Below are 22,758 nucleotides of genomic sequence, written 5' to 3' on the forward strand. Positions count from 1 at the left end.
AATGTCAGTATTCTGTATTTTGCAAAGTAGCTTTGAGGCCTAATGTTTTATGGAACCCATTCTGGGAAATGCTGGTCTAAACTGTTTAGTGGCAAGTAGGCTAATCATTCATCTGAGGTGTAACTGTTGTGACTGAGCTAACAAACCGTCTTCCTAATCTCTGTTTTAAAGAACTTGATACTGCCCTGTAAGAACTTAAACTGAACATTAAAAAACATAGGCCCACGCCATTTATATGTTCATATAGGTAGTGTACTCAACTAATTTGTCATAGTGTCACTCTGACGCTATTGATTCTATGCTGTAGTTCATAGGACCATAGATAAAAAGGACTACAATTTTTCTAGACCTTGAAAGGACTGAGGACTAGACAAGTTACTAAACAAAACACTGAACTTTTAAATTAAAGGAAATGTTTTATGATTAAGTCTTTTGATCCTTATATTTTCTGTTTGATGTTTTTATTATGTGGATTACTGTTTTATATTATTATCATAATAATATTTTATTAATGTCATCACCTCTGAATTTCATGCTAAATAAATATTGCTTGTATTTTTTAATTAGGTACTTTGTAGAGCAAAGTTTAAAGAATTTATCTACATAACAAATGCAAGAAGCAGTAATTTCAGAGAACAGAAAGTCAGAACTTGCAGAAATGAAGGAAAAGGTGAAATGCTAATTATATATTTTTTCTTGAACTGAATTCTTGAATGTAAGACAGATAAAATTCATCTTACTAACTACAAATGCTGTATGTTATCAGGTTAAGCTTTTGCCTTGATTTACTGAACTTTGCACTTTTTCATTCCTTTCAGAAGTACATAGATACTTCCACTGACTATATAAGAATGTATTTTAAATATTTTAAAATTTATTACAAATTTGCCTAACTTCAAAATAATGTATGACTCCTGGAATCTAGATCACTTAAAAATGAACAATGACATATTTTCTTTGATTTTAGACTGTGAACTTATTTTAAGAAAATGAATATTCCTTAAGATTTAGCTTAGGGCCTTAGAATTGTTGATAAATCCCTATTATTTATCTGATGTTCAGTTACATTAAAGTGTTCTGAAAAACAAATAGAAATTAAAATACTATACAATATGATGATTTACACGGTACTTTTATCTGTTAAAACTAAATTAACAAGGAATTGTTTGAGTCATATAAAGTTTTTTTGAAATTCTTGTTCATTTATCAAAGTCAACAGAATGTCTAGTATTCTTTTATGTATACAGTAAAGAAATTTAAAATGTAGGGTTTTTTCCCTCAAAAAAAAGTCCTATATTGGTGGTAGAATAGTGGTAGTTGTAGCATTTGTCACTGTCATTGCCATTATTGTTTTAACATGATGCTGCTCCTGATTACAGATGGTGTATGTTAATAGCACTAGTAAAAATCATATCGTTTTTTTTCTTTTTTTATTATCTTAAGTTTTACATATGTCTCCCTTTTCCCCAATTGACCCCCCACCCCAACCATTTCCACCCCGGGCAAGCCTCACCGCCCCAGTGTCTGTGTCCATTGGTTATGCCAATATGCACGCATACAAGTCCTTTGGTTGCTCTCTAACCCCCCCACCTCCCCTGCCATTTGTCTCTGGATCTATTTTTGTTCATCTAAAAATCATATCTTATAATTTGTAACTTATTGCACATTGTTAATAAATGTCTATAGCATCCAAATGAGTACTGTAAAAGACTAATATAAAATGGTTTAAGGACTTATGTAAATATTAGGTAGAAGTTAATATTTTGTTTCTTGCAAAAGGACCACCTGCAAAAGTGATAGCAATTAGTAATAATGAATAATTTAATGTACTTCATTATTTCAGAATATGTCTTAAAAGAGAAAAGAAAAACTGTTAAGAAATAACAACATTAGATTTTCACATGGAGAAAATTTAATAGTACTTAATGGAAATCTGTTCAATTGAAAAGTTTAGTTTATAAAAGATTACTATACATCAAAAGTAGAACAATAAATTTAAATTAATATGTTAATATATTATATGTAGAAGATATATTCATTTATCTTCTTTTCCAAGATGTATTTAATGTCATTTGTACACACTCCAGCTATTACCTTGCTTTTGCATATGAAAACAGGAAATACTGACTTTGTTTTTATAAGTTATTAAATGTGAAATTGATAGCTGTGCATCAGCCTATTTATATAAGTAATGTTATTTCCAAGAAAATGTTATTAGCATTGACTATGTATTTGCCTTTTTACATTCTTTATCTGATATTATTTATTATATTGATGTAGCAATGTGATTCATAAATGTGAGGATTCTATGTAGTATAATAATTTAGTTTCACCTTTCAAGTTTGATTCAATTGATTGACTAAATGAAAATGCCTATTCACTCATTTAACATACCCTGGTCTATGTAACCTTACCTGAATCAACATTATTTGCTATCTAAAATAATTGAAAAATGCAGTTTACCTTTATCTTTGACTATAAGTTATATTATCTTGCATACATGGAAAAATTGCCATTTAGGAAAGTCCTATAATGCACATTAAAAACTAAATATAGCTCATGAAAATTATTTATAATTCTGTCATTCTCCCAAGGAATACTACATTGTGATCATTATTCATAATTGCTTATCAGAGTGAATGGATATTCATTTGTTTATAAGACTGTAGCATAATATTAAAATTGGAATAAATGAAATATTCTGGTCAATTAAAATGGAAAAGAATAGTAAATTACAATGATTCCCTACATATTATCACTCATGAACTTTAACCCTCTAATTAAAATGAGAGATTAAAAAAACTCTTTGGATTGTTGTCTATATCAAATGAAAAATTTTAAGTGCTTTGAAAATAATAATATGCTAAATACACTTATGCTAGTATTCTCAGAATTTCCTTCTACAAATTATTCTTTGGAAAGATGAAATTATACATAAGATTTTAGTATTATCCTCTTTACAGAGAGTCTACATGATGAAAGATTTGTGGTACCTCTCAGAATCATTTAATATTAAGAAAATAATTTAACTTAAGTTCCAATTTATTGTTCTTATTATAAAATATAGCTGTAAAGCAACCTTACATTCTTATATTATCTGAAAATAAATATACCTGCTCTTGAATCAAGAAACTTAGTACCTTGCTTTTATGTTTATCTGTGGGCTAATGTCTTTTTTTTAAAAAATTGTCACCTCCAAACTTCGGAACTGTTTATTGTTTACCAAACCTCCATTGGTCTCAGACCCTCTGCTATCATACTACATGCCAACGAAATTAATCACAACACTTCTGTAGTTAAACAAATCACAGAGCCATAAAGCCCCTCAAAATGTATAATAGGCATTGATACTTTGTATAATGTGGTCATTGGTACTGAGAAGCTTTCAGAAAGTTTACATGTGACTTAATGGAGTATCAGTTTTGCTTTACAGAACTGATTGCTTAAATGGCTTAAAATAATTAAACCAACACAGCCCCTTTGGTACTAATTTTGGTTCTTTTGTAGGCATCATCTTATCAAGATGACTCTTATAAATTTACTAGTTTTCAAAATACACTCATTATCCTACTCTTTATAGCCATACAATAAAATAACATTTTTACATACTGCTATTACTTCCAAAGGATGTAAAAATACCAATTGTGTAATATTCAATAAGTATACAATAAAAATCCTATCTAATAAAGAGGGAATATGCTAATTGACCATCACACCCTCACATAGATGGCAGTGCCCACTGCCAATAAGGAGGAAATTTGCTAATTGACTGCCATGCCCTCAAAGATGGAGGCACCCAGTCCCCTCAGCCCCACCAGGGCGGAATACGTGCAGCACAGCTGGGCCCGCTCCCAGGCGGGTCTGGCCACTCCGCACACCTGCCTCTGGTCCCAGTCCCCTCAGCCCCCCAGCCACCCAGGGCAAGCCCAAGGCACAGGCAAGCCTCGGATGGCGGCTGCCCAGCTGCCCAGGGCTGCCCAAGGCTTGTGCTGCCGGCAGTGGCAGCAGCAGAGGTGTGATGGGGGCGTCGCCTTCCCCTGATCACCAGGTCACCTCCCGCCCCTGAGGGCTCCCAGACTGTGAGAGGGGGCAGGCCGGGCTGAGGGACCCTCCCCCTCCAGTGCATGAATTTTCATGCACTGGGCCTCTAGTTTTAGTGATAAGAAAGCATAGTTATTTTTTCTTTTCTTTATTAGTAAGTCATAAAATAATGGTATGTCTTGCAATGAGTCACATCTTAAATTCTGTGAAATATTGTAAGATGAAATTCACTGCAAAGATATAATTCTCTTTATATCACAATCAGTGTTTTTGACACACGTCTTAAACTGAGGAATATATCTATAATTGTGACTTTATGCATATTAATATACAGTGCTCAGAGAAAGTACAAACATTATTATAAAAGTTTTCTGGAAAAGATAAGTTGTGTCAGTCTTGTAAAGGAAGAGAAGGACACGTGTTTATGAACACAAGAAAAGAGACAAGAAGAAGAGGATAGAGAAGGGATCTGAATAAGTATAGATTTTTTTAAATTGGGATTGAGTAGACAGTTTTTAGAAAAATAAATGTTTAAAAATGCAATAAAGCAAAATGACAATACATCCTTTCATTTATCAGGTTGAAAAGACAGAGTGGTACAGTGGTGGTAAGTGTGCGAGGCAAGTGCTGACAAAGCTATACATGTTCAGAGGGAAACATAGAAATATCTCAAAGTTTTTATCTAAAACTTTACTTCTGGGATAGTAATATCCCAATACATATATTTATAAATTTGCATGTAATAAATATACCTATTAAATGAAATAGTATGTAACTATGAGAAAGAATGAAGTTCATTTATCATGCTGATATGAGATGATTCTACAAGGTATTTTTATGGGAACACATCAAGGTATAGAAGAGGGTACGATATGCTTCTGTCTGCGTTCAAAACACACTTTCCTTGCAAAGAATTATATTTTAATATATCTTTATCAAAGTTATGTGTACAATTTGTTAAAAGTCAAATAGCTCCAAAGGGTTTACGTAAGACACAGCATTCCTTTTTCCTCATTTCTGCTCCTCAGAGGCAATTGCTTTCGAGTCTTTCAGCAGTTTCTTTTGGTATCGGCCTTCATATTTCAAGATAACATGCTTATACCAGTATTTCTTGATTGAATTTATTTTTGGTACATTACTGTTGATTTCCTACAATGGAGATGATAATTTGGCTCTATTACACAAACTCCTTTTAAGTCTCAGTCTCTCTCTCTCTCTCTCTCTCTTGCTCTCGCTCTCGCTCTCTCTCCCCCCTTTCCCCATCCTTTCAGTAAAGTTAGAGCATAATGTTATAAATCAATTAGTGTATCATCAATTACTGTATTTCTTTCCTTAAACATCTTACTTTCCCTAGAGTTAATCATTTTCTCCTTTTCAGTCTGCTTAATTTTTGTGTAGTTCTCATTTACCTATTATTAATTCATCACAGACTCACCTCCAGGACTAAACACACATTGTTAATGCATTGTAACACATGAAGTAATACGAAAATTTTTATTATACTTTTAGAAATGCCCCTGGAGCTTTCTGTCTTAGTAGCCCATCTCAAATGGTTGTTGTCTAGTCCTACTGCAGAACAACTTGGAAGCTCTGTGTGCATGGAGTGAACTTTTGACTGATAGGTTTCCCTCGTTGCTTTCTGACTGGGCCCTTTCCTCTGAGGGACCGTGACTAGTAGTATTAATAGGTCTTTTCTCTTTGGTCAGATTTCTGCTGCCTGGTAACTCAAGCCCTTGCTGCTGCTTGGTACAGAGGCCTTTTGAAGATGGGGCTATAGGCATGAAGGAGGCTATACGGTCATATATTCAACAAGTGGTTATTGCACTGTTTTGGGTGTTTTTACCATGTCTTAGTTTACTTTTTCAAGAAAAGCACATTTTTAAAACTTAGGATTTCAGTCTGGAAAAGGTGGGAATAAATCTTAAGGGTCATGTGTGGGGAGATTTATTCACCAAATCTAGAGGTAGGTTACTTCTTGAAGCAGATATAGTTTTAAGAAAAATGAAATTACAATGGTGATCGTGAATTTATGGCACTGTCACACAATGTGAGCTTGGATGTAGGGGTGGGAACTACCACGTGGTATGAGCTGGATGGTAGGGATGGAACTATCATATGGTGAGCTTGGATGGCTGGGATGGGAAAGGGATGAACTGATGGAGGAGCGTCAGTGGAAATAAGTTACTTGATTTCAAAAGTTAAAGACAATAGCCATACTCTGACATTTACCATAAGAGACAAAGAACTGACCTCGATTCATCAGTCTAATTCAGTATGGCATTCCCTATTGCATATTTTCAGGAATGAAGCAGGCAACTTGAAGGTTAGCAGATTAGTCTACTAGCAGATTTTAAACTGAGGTAAAATGAGAGTTTAGGACAAAATGAAAGGCAATAAAGATATTCTCAGGCTGTGGCATATAATGCTTTACTCGTTGCAAGCTGTAGGTGCTATAAGAGTTAAAAGTTCAAGCTGAAAAATCTACACAAACCACTGAAAGTCTATACTATTTAATGTCATTGCTCTTTGGTGCTAAGAGGTTCTCAATACGGTGAGTATCTTATATACCATTTGTGCTGTAATATTTAATTACAGCGAGTGTACAGATTAGCTGTCTCAAAGATTCTTTTGAAATCAGATTGCACATCAAAACTGCATTGTGCCCAGCTAAGTAAGCAAATTTAAGAAAGAGGAGAAGGTGATGTCAAGACTTATTGCAAAATGAACAAATAAAGAAACAGGATTTGCTTGATGTTCAGCCTCTTAAAGCATGACCAAATGTTAGCCTTTGTTTGTCAACTTAGCTCTGTTTTTCTAAAATTTACAGAGAATCAGCCCATGGAAAGTGGCCTTTAGCTAGGATAGTATTTGTAGTTGAGAAATAAAAATAAGCAACGTGAAGATGCTGACTAGATTATACTAATAGTTCAATTTCTCATAGTGATTGATTACCACATTGATATGTACATTAGTAATGCAGGTACAGGTTTTGTTTTGTTTTTTTACCTTTTTTCATTTTTCTGATTATAAGATTAATAAGTGTTTCTGCTCCCTGATACTTAAGGTTTTATAAGCTCAGAGGTTAATTTAACTTCTCCAAAAGAGCTAGACACTCCCCTCCCCCAAATACAACATACACCGAAGTATTCCCAGTTTCCAAGCATTTCTCCCTTCAGAAAAACTATAAAAATAAATTTTAAATTTTCCAATACCCAAATAGCCAGGGATGAAGACTAAGTGACTTAGAACCGGAATTGGACTTGCTGCAAATACTGAGGGACATAGGTGAGGCTCTCAGAGAGCAACGGGGTTGCAGGAAGGATAGGGAGCCTGCAGGCCCCATAGAGGGGCAGAATTGCCTGGGGCCAGAGCACTAGACTGATAGTATGTGCGTACAGGGTGAGGCAAAAGTAGGTTTGCAGTTGTGAGTAAGCGAAACAGTTTATTCTATTATCCTATATAATAAAGAGGGAATATGCAAATGGAGCATCACGCCATCACAAAGATGGCGGCACTCATAGCCACAAGATGGCGGCGCCCAGTCCCCTCAGCCCCGCCAGAGTCCCACAGTCCTTTCAGCCCAGCTAAGGGGGTGGGGGGAATGGAAGGCGCACGGTGCAGCCGGACCCGCCCTCAGCCCCCCAGCCGCCCAGGGCTGGCCCGAGGTGCATGCAGGCAAGCCTTAGATGGCAGCTGCCCAGCCGACACCCGAGGCACAGGCAAGCCTCGGATGGTGGCTGCCCAGCTGCCCAGGGCCACCTGAGGCTCAGGTAACCAGGGCCGCCCGAGGCTTGCGCTGCTGGCAGTGGCAGCAGCAGAGGTGTGAGGGGGCGTCACCTTCCCCTGATCACCAGGTCGCCTCCCTCCCCTGAGGGCTCCCAGACTATGAGAGGGGGCAGGCCGGGCTGAGGGAACCCCCTCATGCACTGGGCCTCTAGTTTTCTATAAGAACAACTGTAAACCTACTTTTGGAGAACCCAAAACCGAGACCCCCCTCCTCTGAGCTAAAATCTTCAAGGAGATCCTGAAGGGTTCTAAGACAAGTGCACACACACACACACACACACACACACACACACACACACACACACACACACACGTGACTGGTTGAAGCAGAAGAAACCATCCCACAAGACTCCTATAGATTATACTCAAGCATAACCTCTAAACAAAGACTATCAAATCCGGATAAGACCAACCACTATAAGTGAGAATTAATAGAGATAATAAATGTAGATCCCAGAGAACATAGATGTTGGAACTGAATACAGAATACATGAGAGCTATGTATGAAATGAACTATGAAATTATAAAAATGCGTTTCTAAAAAAATTATTGGGACTAAACAGATAAAATTTCTAGAAATAAAATTTTAAAAAGTTGTTAAAATCAAAACCTCAGTGGAGAGTTTTAGGTCCAGCCATGACTGGCTGACTTATTTAGCCTTTCATCATAAACAGCGACAACAAACACTGTAGGTCTTTGATCCTTCAGAAAAAGGAGTCACCGGTGACCTCTACGTTCAGTCTGGCTTTCTGCCTGGGAGCACTTTCCAAATGCAGCAGCGGGAAGTGAGGCCCAGACAGACAAAACAGGAGTTCCATGGGCTGGAAGAAATGAGCGCAGAGGCAAGCCTTGCTCAGGGAGCCGGGATGTGTGGGACAGAGAACCAGAGAAGAGGGAGCTGTGCAGAGAAGGGGCACCAGAGATCTGCTTTGGAACACAGCTGGCTGGACACCGAGCTGCCTGTGAGCAGGTGAGGCTGGGCGAGGCACAGCAGGAAACAGCTGCTGTAGGTCTCACCGTGTGGGCCTTGCGGGCCTTGGGAGTGCAAATCAGCCAGTGTGAGGCCTCACTGAGCAGAACAGGCCTTAGGAGTAAGACTACACTAGAGTAAGGGTGACCCTGTGTTATCATTTATAAATTGTCTGTTCCTATCCTTGGTCAAATATAGAGGTCTTTCGCTTTTTAAACCTGATCTCTTTGTATACTAATTATATAGATCATTTGACTGTCATATAAATTGCAAATATTCTCCCAATGTATTGTTAGAGTTTTATTTATATCTATCAAATGTTTGCATTTTTATATATTTGAATGGTCTTTTTATTTGCATTTCCTCCATTTGCATTTGCTTTTATTTATATTTTACTGGTTTTTTACAGAGAGGAAGGGAGAGGGATAGAGAGTTAGAAACATCGATGAGAGAGAAACATCAATCAGCTGCCTCCTGCACACGCCCTACTGGGGAAGTGCCCACAACCAAGATACATGCCCTTGACTGGAATCGAACCTGGGACCCTTGAGTCCGCAGGCCGACGCTCTATCCACTGAGCCAAACCAGTTAGGGCTGCATTTGCTTTTAAGCTTAGAAATTCCTCTCTCAATTTGATAAATATTGTCATATATTGTTATGGTTTATGTTTTCTTTGCACTTAACTAAAAAAAAAGTCACCTAGGATTAATTTTATTACATGGCAAAAGTAATGAGGACCTAAGTCTAAATTTTCCTGCAGCCCTAGCTGGTTTGACTCAGTGGATAGAGTCGAACCAAGGGCATGTACTGCAGTTGCAGGGTTCAATTCTGGCCAGGCCCTGGTCAGGTCACGTGCAAGAGTCAACCAGTCGATGTGTTTCTCTCACATCAATGATTCTCTCTGTCTTTCGGTCTCTCCTCCACTCTCTCCCCTCAAAAAAAAAAATTTAAAAAATAAATAAATCAAAGGAAAAATATCCTAGGGTGAGGATTAAAAATAATAATAAATTTCCCTGCAAATAACTAACCAATTTATCCCGCACTACTTACAGAATAATTCTTCCTTTTTGCCACCTAATATAATGTAAATTATATTTTAAATATTTTACATACTCAAATCTGTTTTAAGATACCATTCTCTTCCATTGGACTGTCTGGCTATCTTTAAAACTACATTGTTCTAGTTATTTTAGCTTTATAATGTCTTCACATTTCATAAGACTAGTTTGTCTTCCCCTCAATAGGCCACACTTAGATTCCTCTTGTTTTCAAATTTTTCTTAACTGTTCTTGTTTATTCTTTCAGATAAAGTTTAGAATTGTTTTATCATTATCTTCTTTACTTTAAACTTATGAATGAATTTAGAAAGCCATAACACATATATCAGTCAGGGCTCTCCACAGAATCAGAATCAATAGGATGTATATATGTATATCTACATGTATATGAAGAGAGAGATTTATGATAAGAATTGGCTCACAAGATTATGGAAGCTGAATAGTCCCAAGGTCTGCAGGGGGAGTCAGCAAGCTGGAGACCCAAAGAGCTGATGGTTTTGTTCCAGTCTGAGTCGAAGTCCTGAGAGCAGAGAGCCGATGGTTTACTTCCAGTCCTGAGGCTGGCAGACTCAACACCAGGAGAGATGATGTGTCAATTCAAAGGCAGGCAGGAGGAACTTGTTCTCCTTTGGGGGAAAGTCAGCCTTACTCTTCTGTTCAGGCCTTCAACTGATTGAATGAGGCCCACCCACATTAGAAAGGGCAATCTGCTTTACTTGGTGGACTGATTTCAATGTTAATGTCATGGAAAAACTCCCTCACGGAAGCACCCACAATGTTAGACCAAATAATCTGGATACTCCATGGCCCAGTCAAGACAAAAAATTGCCAAAACCGGTTTGGCTCAGTGGATAGAGCGTCGGTCTGCGGACTGAAATGTCCCAGGTTCGATTCCGGTCAAGGGCATGTACATTGGCTGCGGGCACATCCCTGGTAGGAGGTGTGCAGGAGGCAGCTGGTCAATGATTCTCTTTCATCAATGTTTCTAGCTCTCTATCTCTCTCCTTTCCTCTCTGTAAAAAATCAATAAAATATATATTTTTTTAAAAAGAGGTCACAAAAAATTAATCATCACGGTACCTTTGTAATATTTTCATCCCCTCCAGGAGCAATTATTTCAGTTATTTATTCTCAAGATCTATGGCTTTTATTATCTAGGTCCTACTACTTTTCATAAGGTCTTTTCTAGATCCTATATACTTATTGTTGCTTTTAGGAATGGAAATTTTCCCCTTAGGTTTTTTTATCTGATTATTATTGACTAGTAGCCCTGCGAATGAATTCGTGTGCCAGTAGCTCTCTGCGGGGCCTGGCCACTCCGCCTGCTGTCCAGAGGCTCTCCGGGGCCCAGAGGCCCATCTGCGGCCAGGTGCAGAATGCTTGCCTCGTCGCCGTGGTGACGAAGCAAGCATCCCACCAGGCCACTCACGCTGCCCGCTCTCAGGGGCTGCCCCCCGTCCCCGGGACTGGGGGACTCTGGTGGGGCTGAGAGGACTAGGCGCCGCCATCTTGTGGCTATGGGTGCCGCCATCTTTGTGATGGAATGATGGTTAATTTGCATATTACCCTTTTATTAGATAGGATACATAGAAAAGTAGTTGATTTATTCAGCCACTTAACTCTCAGTAGTTCTGATATTTTTTTCCCATTGATTCTCTTGAGTTTTTGGTGGACAATCATGTAAATGAAGGTAGATATGTCCTTGTCATTCCTATATTATTGCTCTTCTGTTTCCTGTATTATTGCATTGGTCATAGCTTCCGGAACAATGTAAAATGATAGTGATGGCAGAAAACTTTTTATTTCCTGTTTTACGAGGATTATCTCTGTTTTAAATTAAGCATAATATTTTGCTGTTGATGTGAGACAATACTTTATCTTGTTAAGAAAGCATTCTTTATTTTCTGGATTTAGAGGAGTCTGGAAAAATGAATGAGCGCTGAATCAGCTCAAATGCCCTTTCAGCTTCTACTGACATGATTATATATTGTCCCAATCAGACCTCCAGATGTGATATGTCTTCTTTATAGGCTTCCTGACCTTAAAGTATTCTACATCCTATCTAATAATAGAGTAACATGTAAATTACCATCACTCCGCTATGCCCACGATTGGGCGGCAGGAGGCTGGGGGGCGGGACTCGGGGTGGCCTATCCGGCCATTGAGAGGCATGGATCCGCTGGCACTGAGGGGGGCTACCCTGCTGTTGAGAGGTGCAGGGGGCGGGACTCCCGCCCCCTGCGCCTCTCAACGGCCAGATCCGCGGCCGCTGAGGGGGCCTGCCGCGGACACCCAGCTGTACCTCTCAACGGCAGGGTAGCCAGGTATCGCGACAGCCCCCCTCAGCGGCTGCGGACCATCAAAAGTGGGGGAGCTGGGTGCCTGTCTGCTCCGACACCAGGCCTTTCAGAAGCCTCCGCCACGCCAGAGGCTTCTGAAAGGCCTGCTGCACCAGCGGACAGACACCCAGCTCCACCGTGAAAAGTGAAAGCGTGCAGGGGACCCTACACATGCATGATTCAATCATGCACTGGGCCTCTAGTTGCTGGTGGTGATAGCACATTTTTTTCATTTCCTGGTCTTAGGCTGGTTGACTTCCCTCTCTCAGGTTCCTCATCTCTAAATTGGGACTCAAAATTGTATTTTCCCCATGTTACAGGGATTAGATGAGGTAATTCACATAAAGTAAATTTGTATAAAATCAGTGCCACCACAATATCTGGCACATAGAGTAAGTTCACCTAGTAGTACCATCGTCATCATCACCATCATCACAAAGGCTTGAATACAGTTTGAGTCGGGAAAATTATATTTCCTGTAGGGTTTTTTATATTCATGAGAGAGATGTTTCTCATATTTTCTTAAAGAAAATAAAATAGGTATTTTAAAATTTTTATATATGAGTCATGAGAAGGAACAATAAAAAGTCATTTTCTCATGATCTTTTTTAAAAAAAAAACTATCTTGTTTGTTTACATCTACCTCCTTGAAGGTCAAATACTGACTCTCATAATGTTCCTGGGCAGGGCCGGCTTCAGGGTCATGTGACCAGTGCAGGTGCACAAAGCCCCAAAGCACAGTGGCCCCGTGTTTGTGGTTTAATGCTCAGCAGTCACCAGCTTATCTATATATATAAAAGGCTAAGCGACTGTCCAACTGGTAGGTATGACACGCACTGACCACCTGGGGGCAGACGCTCAACACAGGAGCTACCGAGCTGCAGTGACTTGGCAGCAGTGGTTCTCGGGTGATGCACCCCAGAACCAGAGAGGAGGGAGCCCGATTCTCACCCTCCCTACCCACGCCCAGTGACTGCAGGGGCCTGGGTGCAAGTGTGGATGAGGATGGGGAAGGGGGAGGGTACTGGCACCCCACAGCATCTTGAGGCACAACAGAGAGGCCGTCCTGCCCTAGGCCGGCAGTGCACCCTGCGTCAACTGGCAGCCAGCCCGCGGCCACCGCCAGGAGGAGGCGCCTTTCACCCACTCCTAAGCCAAGTACTAGGACTTTCTAACACAGAGGCTGCAACTCCCTTGGGAGTTGCCCGCCCACTGTGGGTTGGGGTGTCAGGCCTGTGGGACGCAGCGATGTGTGACTCGACATTCCCAGGGTGTTCCCCCAGCTGGAGCATGGTTCCTCCGTCCAGCAGGGGGCACCAGAGGGAACCCAGCAGCTGCCAGGCCTGAGCAAATGCATGTGCGCTGGAGGCCTGGGATGGGGTCCACACTCACCCTGAAAGTGCCCCACGCGCAGAGCAGCACACCTGGCTTGCTGTGGGCGGGGTGAGAGCTCGTCCGCCCCCAGCTGACTGGCAGCTGGAAGCCTCTCAGAGGCTGTGGCCTCCCTGACGCATAAGTGGTGCCGGGGTCCCACCTTGCAGTGACATGCTCTGACATTTGCATTTAAAACATCATGACAAGTTGCGAATGAGAGAGACCACAGAAGTAAGGGAAGAGCTTTATATTTTAATGTTTTAACACTTTTTCCTGTTGTTTTGTTTTTGTTTTTAACAGAGTCCTGCATTTTCCTTTTGCCCTAAGTTCCGAATATTATGTAGCCAGTCCTTCCCTGGGATATGGCAGTTCGGGCCAAGCGTGCAAAGGCGTCGGTGGGTTTGGTGGGATATAGGATGGTAAAGAGACAGGTGAAGAAAAGAGTAATAATTTATGCTATTCGGAAATGGACATGGATTTTCTCAAAATTACAGTGGAGAAAATGGTTTTTGTAATAGAAAACTAAGAGAAAATGATAGTAAGATGACAAGTATACTCCTTGCAAAAAATAACACGGCGTTCGGCTCTAGGACAATTTGGTGTGTAGGGAGCAATTGTGATGAACTGTCTGAATTGATTTTTTAAGTTTCATCAATATGATGTCATCAACCAAATTCCAAATGGGTTCACTTAAAAGTATAAAGTTAACCTTATAACTCCAGCAGAATATAAATTTATAAGGAGTAAGAGCAAGATGTTATACCATTTTTAAAAATTTTACATCAGGCAGAAGCCATTTAGGTAAAAAGGAGATTTAAAGGACACACAGAACAAAGAGGACAGAAAACACACCCTCAACTGTCAGGGCACAGCCGAGGGCTACAGGCAAGTGCCTGTAAATTAGGGAAGGAACTGATAAATGACAATTGCAAAGAAAAAAAAATGCAAGAACCAGCAAATACTAAGTAATGTGTCAGCTTTGTTTGTAATTTGTCCCAATGCTGGAAAGAATACTGGTCACCTGGCATTGCAGTAATAGACACATCATCACCTTCAAACGGAAGAGGGAGGACCAGTTCTTTGGGAGCGGCTTCCCACCCCCTAGACTTGAATGACTGCTGCTGCCAGACGATGGATTGCGAGCACCATTTCCATTCAAGATGACTCTGTGGTTGATGAGCACTTTGGAAAAAGCAATTGTCTCCGGTTCTCTGCTCTTGAGATCCTGATACAATTTCTCATTAAGGTGATTCATGAATTTTTTTTTTCAATTAGATCCTATGGTATTTTTAAAAATCAATTTGGCTTCTCCCTTTCCACTAAATGAATGAGTCATTGTGTCATTCAGAGCGGTGTCGACTTGCATAGTTACAAAGTTAAATGACCCTTGGATAGAACTGAGAAAATGGGCAAGGACGAAAAGCAGTCTCCAAGACATACAATTTCAAAAAAGGATCAATGGGAAAATATGCAAAAACAAGGGAGATATACCCATATTGCGTCCATCCATTCAGAACGGCACGGGCTCTCAAGTCAGACTTCCTGAGTTCAAACTCTGGCTCTGTCGCTCCTTCCCTTGGTAGTTAAGCAAGGTTCTTACATTTTCTATGTATATTTATCTTTATTATTGAAAGTTACACAGATGTACCCCCTTTTCCTCCATTGACCCCTTCTAGCCGCCCCCATTCCCCACCCCAGGCCTTCACCACACTATTGTCTGTGTCCATAGGCTATGCATATATGCAGACAAGTTCTTTGCTTCATCTCTTCCCACCCACCCACCAACCCCCCACCTCAGCCTCGCTCCACTTACATTTTCCATGCCTAAGCGTTTTCACGTGTAAGATGAGATAATGATAGCAGCTGAGCCTTAGGGCTGTTATGAGAATTAAATGGGAAATTGCCTGTAAAGCACTGACTTGAGCAAACAATAAGTGTTATTTATTATTATCCTTAACATAATATCCCTATCTAGAGTCAGTTTATTTGTAATCATCAACTTGACCTTAAAGATTAATACAAAGTTAAATTCATGGGCTATTTAAAAATATAAAGTGGTACTTATTATTAAAGTGGAATAAAAATATTTTTTTAAAATGTCTTTTGGTAAATGTTGCCAAATACTTTAACCCTATCCTATACATACTTCCTATTTTAATTGTTGCCACCATCTTCGTCTACTTTATTAAATATTTTATGCTGTGCTTGTGAAATGTACATATAGTCCATGGACCTAGAACTATTTCTGTCTACTAGTTTTCCTTGTTCTTAAAAACAGAAAAGAGGAATGCCCACAGCAAAAAATAAAAATTCTGCCTTCCTGTCAGCTCCTTCTGCTGATATTTCAACGACTCCAAATTATATATTCACATAATTTGCATTTTCCCACTCTTAGTTCTAAAAAACACACATTAAGTCAAAAACTAAAATACATTCCTTTTATAGCAGAAAACTGCTCTATTGCTCAAAGCTAATTGGAAATAAAATCCAGTCACCCTGGAAAACACATACATTTTAATTTAGCTTCAGATCCCTAGTCACTCATATTCCCACACAGCACCTTTTTTATTTTTTAAGTGTAATATTTTCCTTTAAGAAGTAGGAATAAAGCCTTATCCTTATTGAAAAGTATGGCTCAATCCTGTGACTAACATAGTGCCTAGGATCTAGTGAATGAACATGAATGAATGAACGAACGAACCAAGTGAGACATATCAAGCCTGAAGAGCAGGCACAGTCTTTGCCTGACTTTTACTATAACACATTTCCTTAAGTAGGTCTCTGCCGTCTAATATGAAAACTAATACATACAATTAATCCCATACTCGAGAGCTTTCTAGTAAAATACATGCCTCAACAGCTAAAATACTTCAGCCTCTAGGAGATGAATTTTCCTTCTGTGATAGTAAGTGCTGATTAATTAACATATTCATATATATTGTGCATGTAAAATAGTACTATATATGCATAGTAATACCGATATTGTAGATGCATAGGTTTTCTGTATATGCTGGGCACTAGGCTAAACATTTTAAAGATGCTCCTCAAGTTATGATGTGATCACAAACCAATAAATCCATTGTAAATTGAAAATACTGTAAGTTGAAATGCATATAGTACACCTAGCCTACCAAATATCATGGCTTAGCCTAGACTACCTTAAGTGTGCTCAGAGCACAATCTATAATAATAAAAGCGTAAAATGCTAACTAGACCAGATGTCCTTCCGGACGACCTTCCAGACGAAGCCATGGCGGTGGGGGCCGAGGCAGTGGGGGCCGAGCCCCTTGCATGAATTTTGTGCATCGGGCCTCTAGTATTTATTTGATAAAATGGTGGCAATACAGTGCACAGTAGAGTACCAGTTTTTAACCCAGGTGATCTCGTGGCTGACTTAGAGCTGGGCTCACTGCTGCTGGCCCAGCATCACGAGTGTATCCTACTGCATAGTGATAGCCCAGGAAAAGATCAATATTCAAAATCTGATATCCTACTGCATAGTGATAGCCCAGGAAAAGATCAACATTCAAAATCTGATATCCTACTGCATAGTGATAGCCCAGGAAAAGATCAATATTCAAAATCTGATATACAGTTTCTACTGAATGTGTATCACTTCCACACCATTGTAAAGTGGAAAATTGTTAAGTTGAACCATCATAAGTCGGGGACTGTCTGTGTCTACATGATCTCATTAATATCCTCAACAGTCCTACGAGGTAGTAGATAATATTGTACATCTGAAACTTAAAGAAGTTTTATAATACCCTGAAGTCAAACAGCTGTTGAGTATAAAAGTGAGATTCAGATCTAGGTTTGCCTAAGTTTTGAGCCAGTCTCTTTCTTACCTGCCACGATAAATCGCTTACGGCGATGCAAGAACTCTAGGAAGCTGACAGGTGACTACCTCCTGGAAGAGGTGTGAGCGACGGGCTTTGGTCTGGTGGGACATACAGGCTTCCGAGTTAGTGTTTCTGAGCAGATTCCCAAGAGGCTGTGGCCAACGAGGCATGAGGGAAAGATGGAGTATTAGCACAGACAACTGGGTGGAAGGAAGGCTGAGATATTGGCCTATGTCAGTGGTCGGCAAACTCATTAGCCAACAGAGCCCAATATCAACAGTACAAGGATTGAAATTTCTTTTGAGAGCCAAACTTTTTAAACTTCAACTTCTTCTAACGCCACTTCTTCAAAATAGACTCGCCCAGGCCGTGGTATTTTGTGGAAGAGCCACACTCAAGGGGCCAAAGAGCCGCATGTGGCTCGCGAGCCGCAGTTTGCCGACCACTGACCTATGTCCACAGTCATGTAATGTATCGTCCAAACCAGGACCTTTTGAAAGTGAAAGGGGACCCTACTCATAATTACATGAGGATGACACCACGAACTGGGACTGTCCAGGGTAAACCAGGACACACGGTCACCTTTCCCATGTCCCCCTCTTGCTAATGTTTTCTCTTTTATTCCTTCTGGTTTTCCTCTCTTCTCGCCCTCTGTGTTCTCCCTTTGTCTGTCACTGGCTCTTTCCTTGTCCCTTAAGTGGCAGTGAGTTGCCATGGTTGCCTAGAAGTGGGTGCTCCCTGCGTGCCTCATATTTAAACTGATTTATACAGATGCTCCAATGCCATATTTCCTTTGCTGCTGTATTGGTTATCTGTTGCATAACAAATTAGCCCAAAATGCAGTGGCCTAAGAAAACATTATCTCACATAATTTCGGAGAGTCGGGAATTCAAGAGCAGCCTAGCTAAGTGACCCACCATCTCTTCTGCTTTCTTCTATTCCTTAGAAGTCAGTCACTAAGCCCAGTCCGCATTCAAGGAGAGGAGACCTCACCGCCACTTCTTGAAAGGAGGCGTAGCAAAGAATTGTGGGCACATTTGAAATATGTCCTTCTGAATAATTTTTTCAAACGTTTGACTCTGATTTAACTTTATCCCCGGGACTTGATCCAAAAAAACAACAAAATGTGAGGAAATACTATGAGCTAAGCTATTTGTGTCACTCTACCAGTGAAAATATTAGAAAACACACCTAAATATCTAACAATAGAGAAATGGTTTGATGACTTCCAGTACTTCTACAAAAGAGAACACTGTGCAGTATTTAAAATTATCCTGAAGCCAGTATCGTAACATGAAAAATATTTGTGATGAAATATTTATGAGAGGACACAAAATTTACATTGAAAAGATGTGTGCAAAACAGAGTCTAGATCCAGCCTCACCCCCTGACTAACACCCCCGCCCCCCAATCAGGGTGGTGACCACTGTTTAAGGTGGAGACTTCCGTACCATTCCTTACTCTAACAGTGGTGGTCTCGAAGTTGGTGGTGCTTCTAATCACATGGACTCTGAACCCTCCACCACTCTCCTGAGTGTTTGCAAAACAAAAACTCCTGTTGTCTCCTGGTCCGGATGTAAAGGTTATCGGTATCCTACCGCCAGCCCCCGATTCTCATAGCACGCTCATTACCAAAGAGCCCGGAATATGAGCAAGTGGAGAAAGGTGTTCTCAAGCAGCAGCAGCAAATCAAAAAGAGATTCACAATCGCGAGTGTGCACGTATCACTTGAAGGTAATTATAGACTCGGACTCTGAGGAATAAGATATAATTTACACTGGATTAATTCTAGCTGTTGGGAGAACCCCTGATGAACAAAATGCTTTCTGCTACAAATCTGAAGCCAGCGCGCCTTTTTTTGTTAAATGTCAGCATTAAATATTTATTGTTCATCTCGCCTGCTCTTTTTAAAGACCTAGGAAAACCCTGGGTAGGCTTTTTCCCCATTTACCATCTAAACTGCAATGTGAAATTGAGCTGTAAGTTACATTTGAAGTCTCTGACAACACCTGGAAATAGTTACCAATATGAAGCATTAAATGTGTTTTTCGCCCCCAGAAGAGTATGTTTTGAACCAGAGCCAATGTGGATGTGTAGAGACCACTGGGCAACATTAATTCCACTCCTCACCCCCACCACACACACACACACACACACACACACACACACACACACACACACACACACACGTTATAGAAAATCCTGCATGACCAGTCTAGCCTACAGCTTGAGAGAGACAGAGCTGGATATAACCAATTATGGTTTGGGTGCTGCAGTGATTATCTGATCAACACAACAAGAAGGGTTCTTGTGGCCACTGGATGAAGGCAGACGATTCCGTGTTTCAAGGCTACAGTTTTCCAGAAATAAGGCTATACCTTCAAGTACTGTTGGCTGAACAGCCAAATCTAAGAGTTGGCTTTATGTGTAGAAATTTGGACACAGTAGGCACTAAGTTTCTCCCTGAATATCCTTTGAAATTAATCATTTGCACACAAACCTCAGGCTGAGGAATCTATAATGTTCCCTCTTACCCCTTCATTTTCACCAACTGGCTCCTTCCTCTTTTTTGGACTCATGACTACAAAGGAGGAGAACTCAGAACACCATAAATCCAAACGTTTCTCCAACTCCCTATACCTCTCACTTTTTGTCTCTGCAAAACAGTAGACATATAACTAGAGAGGGGACTTTTTGTTTCTGCCATTTGTAAACATAAAGCCTGCTCACGAATGTTAGACAAGATAAAATGTCCATCCCATAGAACGTTCTGTGATGATGGAAATGTTTTCGATCCTCACTGTCCGACACGGTTGCCACTAGCCACACGTAGCTGTGAGCACTTGGCTACCGCGATTAAGGAGGCTGAGTTTTTTATTTTATATCCTTTTCATTAATTTCAATTAAACGTGAATAGCCTCCTGTGGCTAGCAGCTGCTTATCGCACACGCAGGTCTAGACCAATGGCTCCTCTGTCGCCAGTTCCCGCACCCTGTTTCTCACAGGGCCTGGATCCAGGAGCAGACACTAACTCTTTAAGAAATGGGATACAGCCCAGCTGTGTGTCTCCGTGGTTGAGCATCAACCCGTGAACCAAGAGGTCCCTGGTTCGATTCCCGGCCAGGGCACATGCTCAGGTTCTGGGCTTGATCCTCAGTAGGAGGCATGCAGGAGGCAGCCAATCGATGCCTGCTCTCTCATCGATGTTTCTGTCTCTCTATCCCTCTCCCTTCCTCTCTGTAAAAAAATCAATAAAATATATTTTAAAAAATGGGATACAGAGTGAAATTAAAACTATGTTCCAGTCCATGTACTTGGCTGCAAACGTAACCAATCTAGTTGACGTACACAACCAGACAAAAACGTTTTCCCAGGTATACAAACCCCCACACATTCCATGGGAAGTCTGGAGAGTCAAGCCTGAGCTGACAGGGATCAATCTGACGCGTGGCCAAGACCTTGCATCCAGAGCAGTCTGCCTAGGACGCCCGTGTTGGCCTTGACAACACTGGACACTCGCCACCACCCTGCAGGATCCTCCCGCCCTTGGCCACTCCCCGACGGCCACTGACCTCTCAGTGCCACGACGGCCACCTCCAATAATCTGACCGAACTTGTGCCATTGTGTCACCCCTTAAAGATCCTGCCAGAGGTGGGAAGGAAAAATCTGCCCCGCTTTGGGGTTCTGCAGACACTGCCTTCTCCCCGTTTGGGCACAGAAGGAAGGACTCGGTGCAGCACTTTAAGTGCCAAGTCCCAATTTTATTTCTAAAGAGAGTAACTGTCGTGCAAGCTGTAAAAAGGGGAAGCAGAATCAGTGATTTGCCATACAGAAAAAAAATAAATAAAAGGTTCTCTTAATTCTTTTCCATTTTCTGAATATGGTTTTTAGTAATTAATCACTAGCTCCTGAATTATAACATAGAATTGTACAATTATAATGTAATTATAATTAGGTATAATTACATATCATTTGTCATGAACTTATAATTCCTAATTTATAATTGGCTTGGTGAGCTAATGGTTGATGCTATTGAAGTCTCTGAAAACACCGCTGGAGAGCTGGACTGCTTGGTGTGCGCCTGCCATCTAGTGGCGACAAGCGTTCATACTGTCACAGAGAGGATCCAGAGTGCTTGCAAAGCAAGGTTTGTCAGAGCTAGTTTTTCCCATTTTAGCAATTTTCCCAATGTTTTGAGCCAATTAACCACACAGTCCTCAGAGTTTTGAAATGATCTTGCATTGTATTCCATTCCGTCCTCGGTTAATTGCAAACTGTAAATCTCTGAGAGGCCCAAGGTATCATGGCCCTGGGCCATTCCCACGTTCCCTAACCCAGTTCCCTTACTAAGACTGCTTTTATTTTACATGTGTCCGAAAACATGTGGTTTGGGCATATGATTATTCTCCCACAGAGACTATGTTGGCCAGTATTATAAAAGTGCAATTATCTCTGGGGTCATGGATGCGGACTGCTGACTTCCAACGGGATTTCCGCCTCCCCCTCCCCCCCTCCCCCCCAAAAAAAGAGTGGTGGGTTTTGTTTAAGAAAACAATGAAAGGGGATCTATCCATATTCTCACTGACCACTCCAGTACGAATGGGAGAGCTATAAGCAAAAGAGCAGGTCCAGACCTCAGCTTCACTCCTTCCAAGCCTGGTGAAACTCGGAAGGCGGCATTTGTCACACACCCGTGGTCAGCAAACTGCGGCTCGCGAGCCACATGCGGCTCTTTGGCCCCTTGAGTGTGGTTCTTCCACAAAATACCACGGCCTGGGCGAGTCTATTTTGAAGAAGTGGCGTTAGAAGAAGTTTAAGTTTAAAAAATTGGGCTCTCCAAAGAAATTTCAATCGTTGTACTGTTGCTATTTGGCTCTGTTGACTAATGAGTTTGCCGACCACTGGTCACACACTGTACCCTGAGAGTAAAACCAGAACAATGTATCACGTATCTGAGAGGAACAAAAGTGACCTTGTACTTCAAAGGTGCGACGTGTCCCTCCAAGAACACTTTCAGAAGGAAGTAACTCTCAAACAAGGGACCGAATAGCGTTTCTGGTCGATGGGTACAGGCAGCATGAATGGAAGCCTGTACTCCCTGAAGAGGGTGCATTCGTGGGCCTGGCTGACATGCTATTTTTGACTCAGACTGTGAAAGGGAGTAAGTGGGAAATTTAACCTGGATGTGGGGGCAGGAGGGAAATTTGGAGTATTAACTGTGACAGCAAGATAGGTTTGAGGTTTGAGGACGGAAGAGTTTGGGGGACTGGTTCAAAGTCGACCTTGGCTAAGAGGGAGAACAAGATCCAGTTTCCTTTCTGGGAGCAGGGGCTGATAATAAGGGCCT

General features: G+C 40.9%; 1 protein-coding gene across 1 annotated transcript in view; it reads left to right on the forward strand.

The window, feature by feature from the left end:
• MICU3 (mitochondrial calcium uptake family member 3) overlaps positions 1 to 1,725 on the forward strand; it is a 73,258-nt gene extending 71,533 nt beyond the window's left edge. Inside the window, exon 15 of the mRNA XM_008146223.3 lies at positions 568 to 1,725. The gene's annotated coding sequence lies outside the window, so the exon portion shown is untranslated. The remainder of the gene's footprint in view (positions 1 to 567) is intronic.
• The last annotated feature ends 21,033 nt before the right edge of the window (positions 1,726 to 22,758 follow it).

Source organism: Eptesicus fuscus, chromosome 8 (assembly GCF_027574615.1).
Source record: "Eptesicus fuscus isolate TK198812 chromosome 8, DD_ASM_mEF_20220401, whole genome shotgun sequence".
Classification (NCBI taxonomy): Eukaryota; Metazoa; Chordata; class Mammalia; order Chiroptera; family Vespertilionidae; genus Eptesicus; species Eptesicus fuscus.